At 45.1% G+C, this 21,069-nt stretch overlaps 1 protein-coding gene and 1 pseudogene across 2 annotated transcripts in view; one reads left to right on the top strand and one right to left on the bottom strand.

Moving 5' to 3' along the window:
- Positions 1 to 21,069, top strand: part of Smyd3 (SET and MYND domain containing 3) — a 564,386-nt gene that overhangs the window by 361,189 nt on the left and 182,128 nt on the right. The gene's annotated exons all lie outside the window — the stretch shown is intronic.
- LOC110321296 lies at positions 6,978 to 7,353 on the bottom strand (annotated as a pseudogene).

The following is a 21,069-nucleotide window of genomic DNA, read 5'->3' as shown; positions in this document are numbered from 1 at the left end:
TTCCTTCCTTCCTTCCTTCCTTCCTTCCTTCCTTCCTTCCTTCCTTCCTTCCTTCCTTCCTGCCACCTGCCATTCTCCTCGTACCACAGTTGAAAGCCATGACTTCTCTTTTGAAAGGAGTCTAACCCCAGAAGTTGAACAGTTCATTCTCAGCATCATCTTTAAGAAAGATGAACAGAAAAGAACAAAATAGACAGCTTTGTTCCTTGGCAATCCTAAAGTAGTAATGACTTAGGAAAATGGCATAGAATGGCACATTTCTGGAGACACTGTGGAGGGGAGTGACAGCAACTCAGGTCATTTCCAGACAGCCAGTATTCTCTCTTCAGAGCTTTGAATTTTCAACCTAGCAACAAGGTACTGATTCAGTCTAGAGAGTTTGCTATGCTAATGTTCTGTTGCCAGGTCACTGATTTTAAATGACTGTAGTCATGCAGAGACCTGCAAAGCAGTCCCCAGGGCCAAGGCTCCTACAGTTTTCAATCATCTCAGCTCTTCTTATTCTCCAAGGAGCCTTAAGCCAGTCAGGAGCAAGGCCTTCTTGAGTCCTATGGAGAGGGGCCTGAGGGAAGCTAAGAGAATGTGTCAGTGGAGAAATACAGTGAGTGGTATGTATCATGGCTGCCTTGTTCTTCCTAGGTACTGTCCGTAGGAGAAAGGGCAGTAGACAGATTTTTCTCAGACTTAACATGTAGATGAGAAAATTTGGAGTTCGGATTAGTAGTGCAGCTGTCTCCTATTGCGAGGGCATCATGGGAGGGGTCAGTCCTCCAATCCCTCTTTTCAGGGGTCCACTATCATAGTTTGCATTTCTATGACCATCTTCCACGCACACATGGAGAATATTTCTACCTACTTACTACTTACAACTTCAATTTTTTGATTCCAACATTATTCAAGACTCACTTGGTCAAATTCATGCCTGGCATAGCCCTGGATTTGATTAGTCATAACAGCATATAAACTTGACATGGTGGTACATCCTTAGAGTCCCAGGACTCAGAAGATGGAGGCAGAGGGAACCGAAGGTCATGGACATGCTCTGCTATATAAATTCAGAGATTCTGACTTTTTTTTTTTAAAGTTTCAATGTCATGTCTTCATGCTAATAAATAGAGTTCTCTGTTTTTAAAAATGTTCACACGAATAGCATAGGAGTCATGTTGCTTGACAACAATAGCTAATTTGTTCAACTCTTATCTGTCAGGCATTGTGCTATTTTTTTTTTTAAACATAAACTCTTTATATACAGGTAAGAAACTAAGGTTCGAGGACGTCACTGCGCAGGGCGACACCATTGGTATGTGGAACAATCAAGGATGTTCGTTCCAAGATGCCTGTCTCCTGAACCCGTGTTCTGACCCCTTCACCATGCACTGATTCATGTAACTAGTTTCCCACAGAGAGCCATTATCCTCTCATTTCTCACAGTAACAAATATTCCTAGAATAAGCACCTTTGTGCACAGATGCGTAGGAAAGCGTGCCTGTGATACATGCATTCTAATGCTTAAGAGCCAACCCGATTTAATGATGATTTTTAGCCCATGTTGACCTGTGCAAAGAGGTCAGGTTCTGTCTGTGGAGGAGCTGGTGCTGTGCACGCAGTGGCTCACCTTGATAATGGCATTGGGTTTCCTGTCATGTAATTAGACTCATACTTATTTTCAAAAGGTCCAGAATCTCTGCTCTTAGTTGCTCTTGGTGCCAGAATCTATGTTTTAACTCCCAGTGGCCTTTAAGTCCAAGAGGAGGACCCTTGATTGTTTAATAATTTGGACGAGTCAAGCCTGTGAGGAGGTCACAGAACAGTGGCCACAAAATAAAACCCTTACAAAGGGGATATTGATGCCTCATTCTCAGTCACAGCGAAAGGACAGTTTCAGTTTTCCATTTTCCGTTTCAATGGGTTTTAATATGCTGAAAAATAAATTAAAAAATACACAAACAAAAAACTTGATGTGGAATATTTACCTATAGCTCTCTGAAAGCAATAGCATCATAAAACCAGGGTGGCTTTTCATCAATGGAGTGATTAATTGCTACACCAGACTGTGGGATGGGGATCAATAATATAGCGATGGGTAAATGAATGTCACACACCCCACAAAAGCATCTCCTGGTAGGCCCCACTTCTGCTTCAGAGCTGCATGGCTGCATGGCAGGCCTGTGCGCAGGGTGGATGGCTTTGTTGATCTGGCGGGTATTTTTCTGGATGTAGGAATCCAAGCCCATGAACGCTTTCGTGAGTGCCGTTCAGTCTTCCGTTGCTCACCCAGATGCTGCCTTTAGATGGTCTCTGTGGTCAGTAGAGGACCAGGATTCAGACTGCCATCTGCACCACAGAAGACTGGATGGATCCTTACATAGTTACCATGGTTTCTTGAGCTCGCACCCAGAACCTCACACATGCTAAGCACATGCCCTCCTGCAGACCTGTACTCCCAAGTCTCAGGATTTTTTTGGGGGGGGGTGGGGGGTTCAAGACAGGGTTTCTCTGTGTAGCCTTGGCTGTCCTGGAACTCACTCTGTAGACCAGGCTGGCCTCGAACTCAGAAATCCACCTGCCTCTGCCTCCCGAGTGCTGGGATTATAGGCGTGCGCCACCACACCCGGCTAGGATTTTTAACATGTCCGAATTCTGGTTTGCACCAAGATAAAAAAGCATCCTGGAGTTCTGTACCCATGCACAGGTTGCAGAGTTCCTCTCTGTTTCCTGAAGATGCAGATGCAGGATTTGCCCTGAGGTAGATGGAGGTGCAGTAGCAGGAGCTTCCAGCTGTGGTTGATGAGCTCGCATAGTTTCCTCAGGTTAACGGGTCTCTTTCTGCTGCTGGCATGAGAGTTGCCACATGTTATGTTCACAAATAAATGGTGTTCTCTTTAGCTTTCATTTTGCCTATTAAGTTGGCATTTACCTTCATAAACCTGCAAAGACCTGTGCTGGGGATGCTCCGTAAGTGCCATCAAGGACATGCTTGAGTCCTTAGCCTTGGTGAAGAGGGGCTGTGGGAGCCTGTCTGAGGCTATCAAGCCTTGTAAAGGTTGACTGAAGCTTTTGTTTCCTCCCCATCAAAGGGAACAGCTCTTAAGTGCTGATGATATAGTTCACTGGTAAAGCACTTTCCCCATGAGGCAAGGGACTGGGTTCAATTCCCTGCACAACAAACAAAGAAAAATAAAAACAAAACCAAAAAGCTCCACAAGCAAAAAGAAAGCCCAAATCAGCAGCTGGGCACGGTCATCTATGTTTATAATCCCAGCGTTGGGAATCCCAGCATCTGGGAAGCAGAAGCTAGGAAGTCAGTTACTCAAGGCCAGCCTGGGCTATATCACAAGTTTATTGCCAACCTGGGCTACACACACACACACACACACACACACACACACACACACACACACACCAAAGACAAACAAAAATAACAGTTCTTTAAGCATAAAATACAACCCACAGTGTAAATGGTTTTTAACGAATGGGGATGGGATAGCGATTAGGTTTGTGGGCTTTGTAAAGCAGCTGTCTGATTTGTTTCCTTGTCTATAAAGTGGGGCCGATTAGAAGAGCCTCCTTGTCAAAGGTTGCCATCGGATCATGTGAGCTATCATGCACAGCATTTAGAATGCCATCCTGTCCATTTGAAGCCCTTGATAACTCTTAAAATATTAGCCACTGTTGTATTCATTATTAGCATTTTATATTTCCAACAGACTCCTTTCTTGTAGTGAGTTGGGAAGGTGACTAACATATTTGAAATGGAGGCTTTAATGTTGTGAACACCAAGACAGGTTTAGTGCTTGTGGAAAGGGAGATAGAAATGACCGAATATGTCAACTTTTGAAACCTAAGGACCGGAGGACTCTAGGTCTTTAAGTCTCCACAGCTCATTAGGATACAGAGACCACCAGAGGTCTCCGAGTGAGCTTCCCAGATTCTCCTTGAAAACTGTACGAATTAAGGATGCTGTTTTGCCTCTGGTCGTTTTTGAAAGCCATTGTGCAGAGGAAGGGGGGACCCGTCTGCTGTCAGCCCATAGGTCTATCTTACTGTGTGTGTTGTGCACTGGGCTGCATGCCTGTGCCACAGTGGTCAAAGTGCATGTCTCACCTGCCAGAAGGGCAGGATTATGTTTAGATGGAGCTAGGGCAAAGATGTTATGCGATACAGCTCTGATTGGGCAGATGGGATCCGACAATCCCTTGGTTTTAAGAATTGAGTATTTTGAAAATGACAGTAAACTATTCTGGCAGACCAATAACAATCCTATAAGCACCAAGATACACATTGTGTGTGGAGAGAAATATGCTTTGAAACCCTCTTTCTTTTAATATATCTGATACAGCTTGTGAATTTTTTCTCATGTGCCTCACCGTATTTCTAAGATCTCAATTCCAAGAAAGCAAAGCTTTTATTTTCAATACTGCCTTGTATTATTGTAACATATTTATCTTATTTGTGTATACTTACGCTTATTTTAAAATTTCATTTAACCTGGTACGGTCTTGAAGAGAATTGGACAGAATTCTCCATTGATTTCCTTTGTCGCTGGCATTTAGCACCGTACCTAGACCAGCTGGATCGGAGCACTTGGCTACATGACAGACATAGGTAGATCAGAGGACACCCTTGATTGAGAACTCAAGAAACTTCACCATGGGAAAGAGTAGTGGCAGCACTTCTCATTTGACTTTCTGACCCCGCATATATTGTAGAAGGCTGTGTTGCCAATATCCGCAAATCAAACCTCAGATTTTAAAGAGAAGACTGTCATTGCCTCAGAGACATTTCTCTTTTTAGCCTGTTTGTCTCTTGTCCGTCTGTCTTCTTAAGAAGTGGGTGGAGTGAGTGGCTGACAAGCAGGTGCACAATCTTGAGCATCCCCAGCCAGCACTGTTAGCTTTGGAGACTGGGTTGTGCCATGTAAGGCATTCAGAGCATGCCTGGTGCGTAATGGCAGATCACACAACCACACTCAGTCACTCCAGTAAAACATATCCTCAGACATTGTCAAATGGTGGTAGGTGGAGTGTACGAGACCATCTCAGCTGAAAATGGTGCAGTAGTTCAGGAGGTAGAGATGCTTGCTGCCAAGCCTGACAACCTGAGTTCAGTCCCTGGGACCCGGGGGCTAGAAGGAGTGATCGGTTCCCGTAAGTTGTCATCTGACCTCTACACACATACTATCAGCATAGCACACAATACACACACACACACACACACACACACACACACACACACACACACAGATACACACACCTACACATACACATACTATATACAGGCACACAATGCCCCACACGTGCGAGTAAATAATAAAAATCAAAACGAATCATCCCAACTGGAGAGGTTCCGCAAACGGTAATAGAGACACCCAGGGAAGAACAGTGAAGCTTGACTGCAGTGGAATTGCTGCAGGGGACTCAGGTTCTCTATATCCATAAAATAAAAGTGTTTATTATAGAAAATAAAAACCGGGCTGGAGAAATGGCTCATCAGTTAAGAGCGCTGACTGTTCTTCCAGAGGTCCTGAGTTCAACCATCTGTAATGGGATCTGATGCCCTCTTCTGATGTCTCTGAATATTTAAAATAAATAAATAAATCTTAAAAAAATAAACCCAAAGATGTCAGGAAATTACTCACAACAGTTATGACAAAGAGTTGGTCCTTCACCACATAGACAGTGTGAACCCATCTGTAAGAAATGGGTGTGTGGAGATAGATTGGGAACACACATTGAGAAACAGGAAGTATTCAAATTCACCTATAACATTCATAATGCCTGTTTCTGTTTGTTTTTTGGGGGGAGTGTCTTATATTTACTTTGTTGGTTGGTTTGGTGTTTTGAGGACAGGGTCTATACCCTGTGTAACCCAGGCTGCCTTAGAAATTATGCTCCTCCTGTCTCAGCCTCCTACATTACAGTCGTCAACACCACCATGGGCTGTTCTTAATGTCTCTATAGCTAGGCTATAGATCTTGCATGAGGCAAAGCAATTAGGGCTTTGTGTTGGGGGTCTGTGGGAGGGCTCTTGGGGGAGATGGGTACCACAGTGGCTCAGAACTGGTTGTTAGAACTGAAGGGAAGTGAGAACACTCCCTTGGTTATCCTGGAGCTGACTAGAAGATGGTCACAACCATGGCTTGCTGTTTTGGGAAGAAGGCAGTTGAATGAACCCTGCTCGCTGGAGATGTTACCGTGGACTCAGAGTGTATAGTGTCCTGATCCTTGGCCTTTAAGTACCATCTCCACAGAAATGGAATATGAGTCACAACTGAAACAGTAAAAAACAAACACTGAGCCTGGGATGGGATGTCCCATAAAGCAAGGGAATACGTAAAGAAGGAGAAGGCTATGCACAAAGGGCATCGGAGGCAGCTTAAAGGGCTCCCACTCACCAAATCTGGATGATTTGCGTATCAAAACCAATGATATAGCACTGAGAAAAAAAGGAACTCATGCATCCATGGTGGTCTGAATAAACGGGTTCTCAAAGTCTGGGTCTGATGGGAAATGAGATCTTTGCATCATCTCAGGGCAACTTCCTGGACCTCCAAATGTTACAGAGGGAAAACTGTTCAGAAGTTCACAGTTCAGAAGTCTTGTGTACTGCCCAGACAAAGAGGTCAAAGGTAACAGACCAGGGGCAAGCATGATTCCTATCCCTCCCACACCGCCTGAGAGGGTAGCGTGAGTGTGAACTTCCTCACTGCAGCACGTGCTCTAAAGATGCATCACCGAAAGCAGCCGTGAGCCACACACATCAAGCAAAACCCGGGAGGAGCAGCGTGCCGAGCAGCTGGCCTCTGACTTCACGAGTCATTCCTGAAAGTCAAGGTAACGAGCCTTGAGCTGGGGCCTTTGCTCTGCAAAAGAGTCACTGGGGAGTGGTTGATGGACCTTGAATAGTTTCTAACGATTATGTTGTAGCAATACATATATATTTTGGAAGTTCTGCAACTTTATTTGACATTCAGCTGGTTAGTTCTCATCCACATTGACCGTCTGTAGATTTTGAATGTGGTGACAAGCACAGAAGTTACCAATATGCAGAGTTTGTTTGGTGAATCCTCATCCTCATTATGTTTTTCTGGACAAATGTACTCAGGCATGATACGGAACATTCCTTATTCCCTTGGCTCAGATGGCTTTATTGAGCCTGGTGTCAATGAGCACATCTGGAGTCCCCATCTCCTTCATGGCAAGCTTCCGAATTTCTCTGAGTGCCCAAGGGGGCACGCTCTTTGAAGCCCACTCTGTGGATGTGCTTGCGAATGTTGATGGTGTGTTCTTGGGCCATCACTTCGGTGATGGCAGAACGGCCCTTCTTCTTGCCACCCTTCTTTGCACAAGTCATCTAAATGGAGCAACAGGGAGGTTTCTGCCAGGCCCAGGTTGGAAAGGACGTATGAGGGATTATGGGAAGCAATATAGAATAGTTAACTCCTGTTTTATGGTGCTATTGTGGGACATTACTGTTGTGTACAGAAATGCTGTTTGGAGGAAAGGAAGGTAGCCCAGTGCTATAGCATCTGCCTAGGCCCTGGGTGTAAGCTGGGCGATGGGGGGGAGGGGGAAGAGAAGATATAGTATTCATACTTCATAAACTAATTTTCACATAGTTCAGAAAAATAAATGATAACTTTTCTTTAAGTTTGAGATTCTTTCAAAATTAAAGCAAAAATTGGATAAAGGCATCGGCAGCAGTCATATTGTACCTTGTGATATCCTGTGTGTGACACATTAATACATGCCAACAACCTTGGCTGTACATAAGCCAGCATCTGTTATTCTGTTCTGATAGAGCAGAAGCACTCTCATGTTAAGATCACATTATTAACTATACATGCTGTGGGTTCTTAGCTGTGTACAAAGATTCATAAACAAACATTACACACCCCAGTGCCACCCCCTGCTCTTACAATGCACTCATGAAGGCAAGGGCGCTCTGACTGTCCACAGAGTTCCCAAAGATTTCCCATCATTTCTCGTCAGCATCTTCTGTTAGTGTCACTCTGCTCCTGTTCCTGCCTGTTGTTCTTCCTTCTTTGCTTCCTCTCATCCATCCAACTGTTCTCATTCCACCACCGCCATCTCTGCATCCCTGGTCCTTTTCCATAGAGGATCTGGCTGCTTCGTCTTCCCAAGGACAGGGTTGCTTCTGTTTCCCCTGTTGAAACATTTTCAGCTGTGTCCGGTGTTTTTCACACAGTGTTTTCTTCCCTGGAACCGTGCTGATTGTTTATAGGCAGCATGCTAATGTCTTTCTGTTTCTGCAACAGACAGATGCTATCTGCCCAGCATGGCCAGCTCACGGCCCCAGCTGTCATGTCAACAGAGATAGTTCCTTGGGGCTCCAGAGCTTAACTTGAAAGTGCAGTCCAGTTCCTGAAGAATTACAAGTAGGCCTGCGTGATCCAGCAGTCCTCTATCTGGGTAGACGTCCCGAAGCCTTGAAAGCAGGTTCAAGCGTGTTTGCTCACCTTTGTCCATAGTGGCATTTGTTGCAACTGACCTCATGGTAGAGGCAGCCTGCACATCCAACAACAGATAATACAATATATACATAAAATGGAAGCCAGCCTTTAGCAAGGAAATTCCGACAGGTGTGGTTGAACCTGAAGGTATTACACTGACCGAGGTAAACCAGCCATCAAAGCAGGCAAAGGAGAGCTGCCTAGAATAATCCAGTTTATACAGGCAAGAGAGGTGGAGTTTCAGCCACTGGGTCCAAGGGGATCCAGCTTGTCACTTCTATAAGAAGAGATGTTTCCAGAGCTGGGTGGGTGGTGGCCAGATGTGACTGCGAATGTTCTTGATGTCCTCTTAGAAAGGTTAGATTTTGATTCTTATGAATCAAACGATTAAATTTGGAAATAAGGCCTGCTGCTCAGTTGTTTGAGGGGATACTCTCATCAGTGGTGATGTAGAGGGGTTTCCCTCGGGTTGCTGGACCTGGTTGAGTTGGCAGCGCTGTGGCCTGATTCTGTGTCTGCAACATTAGTTCACAGGGCATGGAAAGTAGTTATTCACTGAAGCCATTTACTCACTGAAGGCAACATTTATTCCATCTCCTATGGACACAGTTCTGTTCTATATTTGCACATGTCTTTACAAGAGGCTTCTTTTATATTTTATCCTATTGGGAAACTAGAGGTTATCATGGTGAGTGAGGCTCAAACATTAGTATGTGGTGGTGTCAGGATGACTCTGAATGAGTTCATATATGCTCACTAGCATGCCCCTGGGTCAGTCACACTCTGCTGTTCTTTGCTTAGAACAGATTGGTTCCTTCTCACGGCACAAACCTGCTAACAAAACAGTTCCTCCCCTGCCTCCAAATGCCAGGTGACGATTTGAACTTTCTCTCTGCACACTCTCTTTATCTTCTGTCTGTTTAAAAAAATAATGCTAATAAGATTCTTTTGTAATCTGGATACCCAGAAAGGCCCCTGGAGCAAAGTTTTCCAGCCTTCAGTGTGGATACGAACATTTGCTGTTGTCACGGGGATATAGGCCGTGCAGGAACTGCATGTTGTCCCTCTGTGGTGCAGCCTGGGACTCTGAGTACTTACCCTCACCCCACACATCTGCTTCGTAGAATGCAGTTAGAGTCCCTCTCCAGATGCATGCGCCAGACGGGCTTGTACCTGGCACCTCCCTCTAGGCTTCTGATTTGCCCATCAGCCAGTTAGCTCCATCCTTGCTGAGTTGGCCAGGCTTATTTTGTTAAATTGCCCTATTTTTTTTAAAACAGGCCCACTAATTCAAAATTAAATAAATATAGTCTATCAAACCAATAACTGTTACATTACAGCCTAGAAATCATACAGTACCTGCTGCCACATAATAAAATTATGCAAGTGACTTTAAAAAAAATGAGCTATAAGTCTTGAATGAGAGATAACTTACCATGGTGGGTTTGTTAAACACACACACAGAAAGCCTATGAAATGTAATCCGTCTCCTTGGCACATTTGAGAAATGGTCTTGGATTCTGTTTTCCTTGTGGAAATATAATTCCTGTGAATACCCGTTCCTCTCAGATACTGAGCATGCTCTTTGGGATAGACGAGTGAAATGAGTGGGTACCAAAAGATAGACAGTTGAAATTTAAAAAACAATTTATTTTATGTGTGTGGATGTTTTGCCCACACGAGTGTCTGTGCACCACATGAATTCCTGGTATCTTCCAGGGACAAAAAGAAGGCATCAGATCTCCTGAAACTAGAGTCACAGATGGTTGTGAACCCTGATGTGGGTGCTGGGAATCAAATCCAGGTTCTCTGGAAGAGCAGCCAGTGCTCTTAACCACTGAGTCATCTCTCCAGCCCCCTCCCTACCTTTATTATTTTTTTCTTGATGTAAACCATGAGCACACTATTCCTTTCTGGATCTTTGTGTGCCATTCACCTAAATGTGCTGCAGGATCTGGTAGTGTACATGTATTTCACCTTGCATGCACTGGGTGACAGACATGGATGCGATTCTTCTATGTTTGCCTGTAATGGTGGTTCCTTAAAGAAACAGGTCTTGCCTGCATGTAGACGGTTGTGTGAGAAGGGCTGTGGGGACCAAGAGGGTGGCCATTGGCAAAACTGCACTGACACACACTGAACATTTTCTTGCTTATATTTGCGTTTATCACACAGGGACACACACACACACACACACACACACACACACACACACACACACACACACACAGTTGACAGAGATGATTGCATTGCATGAACTCTTAATGTCCTTAGGAGCTTTTCTTGTTAGGGGGTAAGAGTTTGGGGAGGGAGGTGAGGTGAATGGACAGATACAAAATTTCCAGCATCACTTATTGTTTAAGTCAGATTCTTGCTTCATGTCCTGTTATATAAACACAGGGGCAAACACTGGGGGTGGGGGAGGGTATCAGAATCTCTCCTAAGGAATTCTCTCTTGTGTTTATCATTTTATGACTTCGGTGTAAATGGGCTACCAGTTACAGGTTTTTCAGTGTCCAGAAAGAAGATCTATGGAAGACATGCACTGAGTCCTGCCAACGCTGTGTGTATGTGTCAACACTTTTCTCTCTAGCATACTATGGTGCTTACGGCTCTCCGCCTTGCTTGCCTTTTTGCTCCAGAAACAAAATAGAAATGTCTTTTAGCTTATCATTACAGATAAAAACTTAGGGAAGTATTTGGGCCTTTTGTTAATGGCTTAGGTCTGTCACCCAGCAAGCAGCTGATAGCCAGTCATTTTAATCGCTGCTTTAGTTGGAACCTGTATCAGAGTAGCTCTGGGCAGGGTTTGGTGCTGAGTTTGTAGAGTGAGATAGAGGGGGGCTAGCAGCAGGAAGAAATGCCAGCAGATAATAAGCAAGTGCACAGACTTCCTCTGAGTTCTCTGAGGCATCTGAGCACTTGCATTTCTGTGCTCTGTGCTCGCTGTGTAACCTCTGCATGAATTGATCCCACTGAAAACCATGTAGCTGGGTGGGGGACAACACACCGCCAAGGAAAGGACTGAGAGTCATTGGAGTTCAAGCTCTGACACTGCTACTGCTTTTAAAGCACATCACAACATCTCGATGCTTAGAATTCTATGGCAGGCCCTGATGGAGAACTCCCCACTCCAGATAGATCGTGGCCTGCCTGGTCCTCTTGATTCTTCCCTTTCCTCATATTGCTTTTTAAATCTCTCACATGTGGGCTGCTTCAGCAGCTCCTTTTTCTTTCTTCGTATGTGCCCACTCAGTTTTGGATGTGCATACACATGTGTTTGTGCATGCATGTGAAAACCAGGAGTTTATGCCTGGCTTTTTCTTCAGTCGCTCTCTGCCATAGCTTTTGAGCTCACTAGACCCAGAGCTTACTAATTCAGCTAGACTGGCTAGCTGGTCAGAGAGTCCCAGGGATCCTGTCTCCTCCTCCCCAGGGCTGGTGTTAAAGATGCACACCTTCACACTTGGCCTTCCCCGTGACTAGCGGAGTTCTGAACTGAGGTTCACATTCTTATATTTTAAGTATTTTACTCTCCCCAGCCTTTAAAGTTCACTTTCAGGCCCCGGTAACCCACTGCTAGATTTCAAGCCTCTCTACTGGGGATTAACACTACCTACAGATGTCCATGATGGCACTTTGAAACTCAAAGAAGTGAAGTCTCAGGCAGGATAGTAAAAGAAAATGTGGAATTAGTGTGAAGTTGCAGTTGGGAGGCAGAAGGTACTTGAACCTGATCCTTAGCCTCTAGTAAATTCTTAAGCTTCATTTCTTTATCATAAAGAGAGAGGGGCCCAGGTCAAGTCAGATGAGAAGATGTAGCCTCTCCTTCTGCTTGTGGGCATATACTTGTGATTCTACTTGTGTAAATCTGTTGTGGTCTTTACAGTGCAGATTGCCATCCCAAATGCAGGGATTAACTTTGTGGTCTCTGGATTACGTGTGGCTAAGCAGGTGATGGGGATGACTTCCCTAGTCCTCCTCTGGACTCGTGATTCAAGCATGTGCCTTGGAACAGAATGTCTAGGTACTTTCAATAAGTTTGGCTACTTACATTTTTTGGAGGCTGAGATTCTAAATCAGGATAGTCTCCTTTGTCTAGCTTCTAGCATGGCCCTTGATGGTTAAACTCTCCTGGTGTTGATGCATAGAAGAGATCGTGAGGAAAGAAGCAAGAAAGAACAGGCCAAGGTCAGGCTTACTCATTCAGAAAAGATCTAATTGTCTCCTGCCAGACCTACCCATGCTGAAAGTCCAGCATTTACCTCCTACTGTGCTGGCCTCTTAAAGGCCCCACATCCTTCAGATAGATGCCATGACATCTGGGCATCAGCCTTCAGGGGACAAGCCATATCCAAATCCCATCAGTGTGTCACATGTCCCTCCAATGAGAGACATTCTCTAATCTTGTGTTTTAGACTCCAGATAAACTATGACAAACACAGCTCTTCTTGGGGGATCACCACTGACCCTTCAGCCTCTTGAACCCACCGTGTCTAATCTTCAGCCCTGATGTCAGTGGATGACACAAAGACCATCAGTGATGTGGTACGGTCACTGTCAGGTGCCGTCCAACAGCTCCGCCTCAGAGTAATTACTTTAACCTCCTAAACCCCGAGTGTGGATGCATTTCATCAAATCCGAGGACTAGTTTAAGATGGGACCTTTACTTTCCTCCCACCTTCTTTTCTTATCCCTATTTGGACTTTCTCCACCACTCTATTTATTCTGTGAATAGGCAAAGAGAATTCAGTTAACTCATTGCCAAAAATGCACTCAGATTTCTCCTGCAAGCGCTTATTTGAATTAAATCAGAGTAGTAGTAAATGAAGAGGCTAGACAGTTTATGGACTTTATTTTAGTCTCTCTGCCTTGCAGTACCGGGCTCTTGGGGACATGTTGATCTGGCTGGCTGCTAGCTTTAGCAGATGTTTTTGCCTAGGGACAAAAGCCATCTTCTGCTCTTTGAGCACTTTGTGCTGGAGATGAGCAGTTTTTCTCTGAGTGAAGACACTTCTGCTGTGTGGCCTGCTAGTGAGCTGGGGTGCAGGGGTGGGGTGGGATGGGACAAGATCAGAGGTCATGCTTCAAAAGTCCCTTTTTATGTCTACACAGGCAGATCATTGCCTTAGTGGACAGGAAAACTAATTCTATTATTCTAATTCTCAGGAATCCAGAAAAAGGACCAAAACATCTCAAAAGAGCCACACAGGCCATCTCTACTGCTCTTTCTTCAGTCTCCCCACCAGGTCCTTTCTGATGGTCTCCAGAGAGCCTTGTAACACACACACACACACACACACACACACACACACACACACACACACACTTGTCACATACACACTTAAAATCTAAAAATTTTTTCCACTTTATAAACAAGTATTATCTGTTGCTTTATTACCCTCATATGTGTATATATGTGTATATGTATTTATAGACACATATAATAAACACATTTCAGCATTAACTAGAGTGCCAATTAAAAGCATGCACTCGTAAATATTTCCATGACTTCAAGAAAAGTGAAATCTCATAGTTTATTTTAAAATGCATTAAAATTGGGATCCTAGACACTTCCCAGAAGTGGAAAGTGCACTTTAACTATAGAATAATTATGATCTCTAGTTTCAGCCTGTTCAGCATCAAAAGCAACACAGACAAACCGGTAAAGCCTTTGCATGCTGGTGTTTGCCCTATTATGGGAGCCCATGGGTATTTATAACTTCGCCCGGAGCAGTGTGCTCATTGAGAAGGACACTGTGTGAAACTGCTTTGAACATGGTCTCCTCGCACAGCACAAGGTTATTCACTTCTGTGCCTTTTCTGTGAGTTCTGCTACGTTAGTTACAGTCAACATCCACTGTGCATGGCCTGCATGGGGCCCTGGCATTGCCCAACAACTTTGTTTTCCTTGGTGTTCAGCCAGAAGTAGGAAACCAGTAGACTTAATGACTTGCCTAAAGTCATGCTGCCAGCAGCCAGAGTCTCTATGATCTTTAATCAGTTCAGAATGTGGCACCTGAGAAGGTCCTGTGGGCTTTGCCCTCTGCTGGCCTAAACAGAATTAACCCTTTGGGTTACAATTTGCTTGGGTGGGAATGTGTGGGAGAGAGACACTCTTTTTAAAAATAAAATCAATTCCTTGTATAGATTATTCACCGGCGTCCCTTTATTTTAATCTGATTCTTTTGGGGTTAGGTCCCTGGTATATTTCTTGTCATCACCCTCCAGCCTCAGTGTTTATCTCCCTTTCTTTCCCCAACTCTTGCCCATTTATGTGAAACCCAGAGTACATCTTTGGGTATCTGGGAGGTGGGAAAATTTTTATTGCTCCCATCTCTACTCTCTTCCCTTATTTTGAAACTCGTTGAGTTTTGGTCAACTATCCTGATTTTTTTCCCCCACCATAGTCTGGTTATTAAAATTAGCCTATTTTAGTTTAAAGTTTCATCTTGAATCTCATTCAGGTCTTGCTGACTCCCAGGAGGCTTTGGAGTCTGTCTGCCACTCTCTCTGTGCTAACTTGTTCTAGTACCTGTGCTGTAGTGGGTCCAGAAGAAATACTACCCAGGGCAGTGCCATTTTTTTTCTTCCTGAGGAAGGTGACACTTGGTCATCTGTTCAGATACCCTCCCTGGAGCAAACAGTATGCTATCTCGGCACATGCATGTGTGTGTGTATGTGTGTGATTTGGGGGTCTGTATTCCCCTCTCTGCCTCCCATTATCCGACCACTGTACATTGGCAGGACATGGCGTGTTGACTTTGGCTCCAGGGCCCATCCTTGGAGTTTAGGGTTTAGGCTTCAGCAAAATGGCTTCCTTCTTTGGTGTGCATGTACATTTATGACAAATCAGAGTGTCCTCCATCCCAGACCACTGCTGCTCTGTCCAGTTCTCACCCCCTCCTTGGGTGGCATCAGAAGGCTGGCCACTCAAGAACAGGACTGACCATGGAACGCGCCCCAGATGTTTTGGGTACTTCTGGGAAGGGGAAATGCTTTTCCTCCAGGGAACTTTTAGGTTGTATGTTTTGTTTTAATTTCATTTTGTTGTTATTTGGTGATCATGGTTCTGGGAACCAAACTCAGCCTTGCCCTTGCTGCCCAAACTCTCCACCATTGAGACCCTGCTTTAATTTCTTAAACACTGTCTCCCCATGTTACCCAGGCTGGCTGTAACATCATTCAGTGGCCCTTAAGTCTCCTCAGTAGCTGGGATCACTGACCTGCAACCATGGCCCCATCTTCTCACCTCACTGGGAAGTTCTAGAAACTCTCCATAAGCTGGAACCCTTTAAGCTCCTGCTGTTTATAGACTGAGCAGCGTGGTCTTGGGAAATGGTGGCTGCATTCTGATCAGCTAGCCTGGAATAGAGAGAGGAGTGGGGGGGGGTGGGGGTTGGGGAGGCTTGGCCTTCATTGCTGGAGCTCCACTAACACTCTCTTTAGTATATGGGGGTTATCACATCGATCCTCAGCTCTGGGTCCTAGAGGAGGTTGCTCTCAGCAGAGTGTAACTATGAAAGCAAGATGGGAAGCAGCTAAGTTACAACAAGATCAAGAAAGGACCACGTGCGTGACCTCTGGCCTCTGCCAGCTGCGGTTTTCTCTGCGTTTGAACTTCACAGTGTTATTGCTTTTGTGGCTCAGAAACCCCTCATTCCTTCATCTTGTTCGCCGTCAGATCACCAATAGCTGTTCCCTGCGTGTTCATTGTATTAGGGATGTTGGCAAAACTAGCACAGTTCTGAGGTCTGTGCTGAGAGTTACTGAGACGGGCAGGCCTCTGTTGTCTGTGCAACGTCTGCGCTCGGTGGGTCAAAAGACAGGGTTTTGCTGTGTGAGAGGTTGGGGGCTTGGCATTTGTCATCTGTTTAAATGCTACTCAATGCAAGCATCAGGAAAACTTTGGCTGAATCCAGTCTCCTTTTGGTTTATTGTGTTTTACTCTCCTGGGGGACAGAACCCAGGGCTTTCCGTGTGCTCCACAAGCACTTTGTCACTCAACTATACCCACGGGTTCTTTTGAAAATAACCTTAAGAGTAATCAGAATTATACATGGCTGGTGTATCACAGCCCACGTTCTGTACACGTTTCCTCAATTTATGGGAGAAAGGTGGGATATTCTCTCTCTCTCTCTCTCTCTCTCTCTCTCTCTCTCTCTCTCTCTCNCACACACACACACACACACACACACACACACACACACACCACACACACTCATAAACTATGTATCATCTTTCTGTGGCATCAAATCATAGCTGCCTGGCCTCCACCACACGTCTTTTTACCTGTGCGGTCGGTGTTCATTGTGTTCTGTTTGAGAAGGATGGGCAGTAAATAAACGGGTCATTAGGGTATATTGTTTTGTTGTAATATCATTTCGACTCCGCCTCCTCCTCTTGTCCTCCAGCCCGGCCTGGTGACTGCTGGCTTTCAGCATGCTGGGGGACTGGAACTCCCCAAGGCTGCATTCATCTCCTCCTGTTCACATCATCTTGTCTGCTTCCGTGGCAGCCTCTGTGTGGAGATGGAGTGCTGTCTCCTGTAGATGAGCAAACCAGAGCTTAAGGAAGTTGTCTAACACTTGACAGGGAATGAGCTGAGGACTTAGGATCACAAATCAAGTCCAGGTCCTGATGACGAAATTGCTCCACCATATGTCGACCGCTTCTCAGCCTCCAGAGCTGTTTTGGTTACCATGAGGAAAAGCTGTGCTGTGTACCTTGGTTCTTGGGGCAGCGAGAATAGTTTATGGTCTTTCTGTTGGACTAACAGATGACAAAAAGATAGGAGGAGTCTACATTTGTTAAACATCTCTCTCTTTTTTCCTTTCCTCCCCTCCTCAGCCCCTGCTTCCTTTCCTTCTCTGACAGCCCAGACTAGCCTCAAACCCCGAGTTCTCCTGTCTCAGTTTCCTGAGTGCTGGGGTTGCAGTTGTACCCCAACACGCCTGGCCTTTATTTATGTTGCTGTGGCTTATATTTATTAGATAAATAATATTATCGCCATTGTTTTGTTTCTGGTAGCACCTGTACCGCATGGGCCTCCAAGGAAAACAGTATATCCTTTCACTGCATCTTATGGTTCCCCCCACATCTTACCAGTTGGCCCATCCACAGCTCAACCAGGCCTCAACCTTACATTGCCTTAAAGGTGACCTCTGATTCTCAGGGCTCCTGAGAGCAGAGGATCCCTCTGCATGAGGAAGCCCCAGAGCCCGAATGCGTTACTTTGTTTAAATTCTTGCCTTGAAGTTCCTTTAGTGAAGGAGCCAGATTGGAAATCCTACCAGAAACAGTTGTGTTTCTTAGTTACGCTGTAATGGAGGGACTATAATTCATGGCCATTAAATTGCTTCCTTTGAAGTATAAGAAAAACCAGAACAACATTTACGGTCCTTTAACCCACAGGATTACAGTACACATGAATTAAAGTCAAATGTGTTATGAACTCTCCTGGTACTGTGGCTGGCAGGACTCCATCCGCACCCCTCACTCATTAACTGGTTGACTTTCAAGTAGAAACCGGGCTGGCAGACGGGTTGAGAGTCAGGATTTCAGAAGGCTTTCCCTTCTCTCAGTTAGAAGCAAGGAATCTAACTCTGGCAGCTTGAGACTTGTTACTTCTCTGTGAGATCTGTTCAGAGGGCAGCAGAAAGGAAATGAACCTGTGTAGCACCCCCCTCCCCCTGCTGAGAGGAATACCTGGTCTCATGAGACCCTCACACCACACCCGTCTCACACACAGGCATGAAACTAACAGGTCTGTGCTTCTGGATTCCAGTTCATACCTAAGGCAAACAGAGGATGAACTTTAACATCCGCCCTGCTTTGCTCCCCAGATTCTGTAACAGAAGTCACAGAAATACTGATGACACATTTGGGACCCATGTCTCTCTCTGTCTCTCTCTGTCTCTGTCTCTGTCTCTGTCTCTGTCTCTCTCTCTCTCTGTGTGTGTGTGTGTGTGTGTGTATCTATATCCATCTCTCTCTCTCTCTCTCTCTCTCTCTCTCTCTCTCTCTCTCTCTCTGTGTGTGTGTATCTATATCCATATCTATCTATCTCTCTATATATATATCAGAAATCTACACTCATATTTCTTATTGGGGAATTTCATGTGGAAATTGTGGGTGGTCAAAAAGTAGCAGAAAATGGATATTAGGACCTTGTTAGTGACTATATCTGAGATAGCTATATCTCACGTGTATAATAAGCCTGTGTTATTGTCTTATGACTTTTTTCACTGAAAGTCTCGATAACTGAGCCAACACAAAAGGGTAAATATAGAATGGTGTTGAAGTCAGACTGTAGCTATGCCTCCCTTGTTCTGAGAAGTAACCTATAAGACATAAAGATCTGTGGGCATGTCTATTGATAGAGCATTCCGTCACCCGAACTTATTGCCTGGAGTCTTTACAATGTGGGTTTTATCCTGTATGATTCTGAGGTCATTAAAACAAATAATAATTCCACCACTCCACTAGATGGCACTGTGGTCGCATAGATACACTAGATGCCCCACTATGGCTCCCGAGAGTGAGTGGGTAAGAGCATCCTGTTGGGATGCCCTGAAGCCTAATGGAGTGAGAACTGGTGTGGCTCGCCTGTCTATCCCAGCACCTCCGTGTGTCTACACATCTTCACTGGACAACGTTTCTTTGGCCTTTACAGTCTCTTCTAAAGCCCGCCCACCAGTCCTCTCTACCAATAAGCTTCCCCTTCTCTTCACACCTCATTTTTCTTTGTTAAGTCTACAGCACACTCTCATTGCAAAGTGCATCACTGAGGTGTCTGTGTGTGCACCCTGCAGTGGGAGCAGGTGGGAGAAAACTCCAAAAACATGGTCTTCCTGCCAGGTAGACTGGAATCTCTCTTCACACCTGATCTAGCAAGCTTTTTCCTGCTTAATATTGTAGAGAACTCAGTGCTGTCCCACCAATGCTTTGGAAATACAGTCCTTGAAAGGATAGAGACTCTGCAGGTCAGATATTGAATGTATGAGGCATTGGAGGTATCATACAGAGCTCCCATGGTATCTTCTCAGGACCATCTACAACCACAGCAGGACGGGGGCTGCCAGAGACTGTCTAAATCTTTTCTTTTAAAGCAAGGAGATAGGGTTCCAGAGGATGCCAGGTCTCTTCCCTGCTGGGCTAAGTCGCTGCCAGCTCCTTAGAAAGTGAGCCATCCAGTGCAGAGGCAGGAACAATCTGGGGATATTAGTTATTGAGGAGGGGAATCTACAGATCTGAAGATTACCAGTCCCAGATGCGACCTCTGCCTGACTCTCATTTGTAGTTCAAAAGCAGGATCGTGGAAGACATTTAAGGCATTTTCGGTCCCCCTTGTAATGCATTAGTCATTGCTGTGGAGATTTATCCTCATTTCTGTCTTCAAACCGCAGCTTTCAGGGCCAGGATCATGATACAAAAGAGGCATGCTTATTTTAACTCGAAGAAGGGCAACTAACATTAAAAACTCCCCAGCTCCCTGTCACAATAACAAAGTTGGACACTGCCTCTTCCATTGCACCTAGAGCTGGGAGAAACTTGCAAAACACAACCAGCCTGGAAGGTTGAAGATGGGTTGGCAAGAAGAGTAGATTCTTATGGGAACCAAAGTTGTGGGTAGGCAGGCATGTTGGGGCTTGCCTAGCATTATTTTTCCTTCTTGGCGCATTTCATCTTCTATTGACAGAAAGCTTCCTCTGTAGCAGCACTTCCTGGGATGTCGATCAGCTCACACTGGCGAGTCCAGAGAGGTTCAGGTGAATATGTTGGAGTTCTGTGTTTGGAACTGACCTGGCCCTAACAATGGCTCTGTGGGGGCCTCACACGGCATCATCTCTGTCCCCTCTGTCAGATGAACAGGACACTAGACCTTTCTTTCCTCAGGCTGGGCTGTGAGTATGTTGCCGAGTATCACAGGACGTCAGAAAACTATCTTCTGCTTGGCTAGGATGCAGTGAAGCAGTGGCCTGCACGTCCCGGCTATGCGTGGTATGCATGCTACTGTCTCGTTTCTCAGCTTTCTGTGCATTGCAAGCTCATTGAGAGGATTTAAGAAGCACTCATTGATACTGCGTGATACCAAGCACGCCTTTGATGACCTGCAGTTTACCCATCAAGACAAACTTAGTGATTTATCAACCATCAACATGATACTCTCAGGCAATGTGCCTGAGATCTCTGTTATCTTGGTTAGTGAATAGCCTAGACATGAAATTCCTTAATTTGGCTGTGTTGATAAGTAAATGGTTTATTGTTTAGGGTGGGTTACACCTCCTCCCCTCCCCAACAAAGAAGGTGTTTAAGGTTTGGGAATATTCATGTCATCTTTGATTGGGACCTTCTGGGACATAGTAGGGAAAAATGGAAGGTGAGAACCCTGACACCCCCCCACACACACACACACACAGGGACACATGGACACTGGGGGAGAGATAGGCAAGAATGACATTCAGTCTCTGTCTTCACTTCCTGTTTCCAATTTTCTTTTTATCTGCTTGTTTTCCTTCTTTCTTTCTTTCTTTCTTTCTTTCTTTCTTTCTTTCTTTCTTTCTTTCTTTCTCTCTCTCTCTCTCTCTCTCTCT

Source organism: Mus pahari, chromosome 5 (genome assembly GCF_900095145.1).
Source record: "Mus pahari chromosome 5, PAHARI_EIJ_v1.1, whole genome shotgun sequence".
In the NCBI taxonomy this organism is placed as follows: Eukaryota; Metazoa; Chordata; class Mammalia; order Rodentia; family Muridae; genus Mus; species Mus pahari.
Note: the sequence above shows the minus strand (reverse complement) of the source record. Positions and strands in the feature narration are given on the sequence as shown.